The following is a 3,608-nucleotide window of genomic DNA, read 5'->3' as shown; positions in this document are numbered from 1 at the left end:
CTGATTACTTTTGACCCATTTTCATACCCGACAAAAATATTAACTCATTTATAACATTCTAATTAATGTTTAAAAACACATAAGCAATTAGCATGCAAACCATAATAATAATTCATATACATGTATCAAGCCCATAAAGATGTACATAAGGCTAACATACTGCTCAAATAATTTGTACATAAACATGCATCCAAGTTAGAGTCTCATGAAGACTCGCCTGAATAGCCTCGGTTAGCTAAACCTCTTCCCATGAGTAATATCCTATAACATGTAATTATATTTCCATAATTAGAGTCTTGACTTTTCCCAAAAAGTTAACCGAAAGTAAGATGGGTCAACCCTAGAATTGGCATGGTCAATGGGTCAACCCCAAACATACCTCGTCGCCATGTACCCCCCCCCAATGGAATGTTTCACGTCTAAAATAACGTACGACGTTTTAACCCAACATTTAATTATATACAATTCTCGTTTTAAAAACGTCTGATCCCGCAATTATCTAGTCATAACTCCCGAAATACATTATTAAATTATTTCTTATAATTTAAATATGAAAATCCAATTAATTAATATTCTTTATAATTGATGTCCAAATCTTGACCAACTTAATCGAGACATCTAGATTTATTTTGATTAATCTAAGTAAATAAATGAGTCTCAAATCGCTTTTTAATAAATATCAATTTTATAAAAACGACTCGAGTGTAACCGAACTCGATTGAAACAAGTCGGCCTCGGCCCAAAATCTGGTCCAACACCGGCCGGCCGAACCCGATCGCACCCTTGGTGCTGCTATTGTGAACGACTTCCGTTTGAGATCGTTTCTCAATTGTTCTTTACCAAACTTTTTACAAAAACTTATATGTAATAATAATCCCAACTCGTACACAAATTTACACCCCCTACAGTCCATTATTAAACTTGTATTTTGAGTTTTTGTACCTGAATCTCGTTGAACCGCCCCCACAACAGCTTCTAGCCCAAACCGCTCGACGTACAGGCCACCATAGCTCAAGAAATACTAATGGAAAGGTAATTGAAAAACAAAGCCAACCATATACACACTAATTTTGGTTGAACATTTTACCTCTAATCGTCGTTTTCATGCAGAATGACCCGATGCCACTCCAAACTCAATATCACCCTCATTTCTTGATGAAATCAAGAAATTCCATTTGGGTTTCCTCCCTTAAACCTTTGGGAACGATTCCACAAAATTCAAACCAAAAACTCGAATTTATAGGGCATCAAATCGTCTCTGGAATACGAAAAACATGATTTGGAAAATGATTTCCCAAATCTCAATCATTTCCAAATTAGTTTTCTACTTTTGACAGAACTAGTCCCTTTTGTTTTCCTTTTTTACATTTTTATTCTAAATCAATTAAATACAAAATATTTTATTTCCTTTTTTATTGATTTTATTTATTGCAATAAAAATTTTCAAGTATCGACACTTTAATCTCGTATGTTGTTTAATCTTTAAATTTTAACCTAAACATTTATTATTTTACAAATCATAAGTTGTAGAGTGCTACACCAACATTTCAAAAGTTGAGTTCACAATTACAAATTCATTAACATAAGTATAACTTATTTTTTAAAATAATTTAATACAAATTCAGTAAAAGAGAAGAGAAGGAGATGAGGGTTACCAATTAATGAGTTAGAGACTTAGGGGTTGCAATGAGTACTTGAGGAAGCGTTCACCCCTAACTAGTAAGTGAATAACGAATAAAATGTTAATTTAATAAATGGTTAAATTCCTTAGATACATTAATAATAAATATAATTCACTTGATTGATTTTTTTTTTTATTATTAATATATATATATATATATATATATATATATAGTTTGTTTCAAATACAACCCGTTGCATTTGTACAACCAATACAACCCAATAAATTGAGATATTTATGGAAATGATGAAAGTTCATTTATTATGATTTGAATATTTATGGAAGATGAATATGATTTATTAATTATGGTCAATACTTTATATTAGGAAACAATCAAAACTTATATTAAATCAAATACTAATCAAATGAAATGGACGGTTGAGATTAGGTTGTCTTGGTTGCACAAATGCACCGAGTTGTATAATAACCAACCTCTCTCTCTCTCTCTCTCTCTCTCTCTCTCTATATATATATATATATATATATATATAAAGCTTGGTTCAAATGTTAACCCAAAGTAGTGTGTTAACTTTATTAACCATTTTCAACCAATCAATCCATCTTAGTATTAGCTTCATATTCATCTTAGAATTTAATGACAACGGTACATATGCTATTTTCTTTTTTATTTAACTCCTATATCATTAATTGAGATTTACAAAATAGTAAAATCCCATGATTTGTGTTAACTTACTATTAATCTTGTTATTTATTAATATTGATTTTCTATCTCTAATATTTATAAACTTGTGATTGGTGGAGGAGACCCGGTAGTAAAGTTTTCGATATCGTTCAAATTGACATATACGAAAGATGATGAACATGCGTGACCATATGGACACAAATTCACATATGAGAATATTCGTACAACCATATAAATACAACTCGACATATATGAACCATTGTGTCATGGGCGAACATAAATTGACATATATGAACACTTGTGTCAATTACGAAAACAGATTGGCCTATATGTACAATTGGTATAAATATGAACACATATTGACTCAAATGAACATACGAAAGATGAACATGTGTGACCATATGAACACAAATTCACATATATGAACATTCGTACAACCATATGAACATAACTCGACATATATGAACCTTTGTATCAATTACAGACACAAATTGACATATATGTACAATTGGTATAAATATGAACACATATTGACGCAAATGAGCATACGAAAGATGATAAACATGTGTGACCAAATGAATAAAATTTCACAGATATGAACATTCGTACAACCATATTAACACAACTCGACATATATGAACCCTTGTGTCAATTACGAACACAAATTGACATATATGAACCCTTATGTCATACAAACACAGATTGACATATATGCACGCTTGTGTCATTTACGACTTTTTTTTCCATATACACCCCTGTTCATACATGAACAATTCCCATAAATATCAAATACTTGTTCACATATGAACCATTAATTACAAAAAGTTATAGAAGAATATGGTGTCGGGGATCTTGTTGTTGGTTTTGATTCGATATCGGATAGTTACATTGTTATTAATGGGCAGTAACAGAACATCTCATTGTCATTAATGAGTGGTTACAAAACATCTCATTACCATTAATGGACAACTAAAATCCTTGCCCGAAATACCTCTTGTAAATATTGTTTATTTATGTTACCTTGTCTATGTGTGCAATTAATTACACTTTATGTCATGAATGATCTTAGCCACAAATTTCAAAGATCAATGGTCAAGATTGGTTAACAAAGTTAACACAATATTTGGGTTAACAAATGAACTTGCCCATATATATATATATAGAGAGAGAGAGGGTGGTTCAAATACTAATCCATTTTTTTTTGTTAACTCTACTAACCAACATCAACCAATCACATTCTTTCTTTTACTTTATGTTCAAATGTAACTTATAAATTGAATACAA

Source organism: Cynara cardunculus (genome assembly GCF_001531365.2).
Source record: "Cynara cardunculus var. scolymus isolate 2C chromosome LG 5, CcrdV1, whole genome shotgun sequence".
NCBI lineage: Eukaryota > Viridiplantae > Streptophyta > Magnoliopsida > Asterales > Asteraceae > Cynara > Cynara cardunculus.
Note: the sequence above shows the minus strand (reverse complement) of the source record.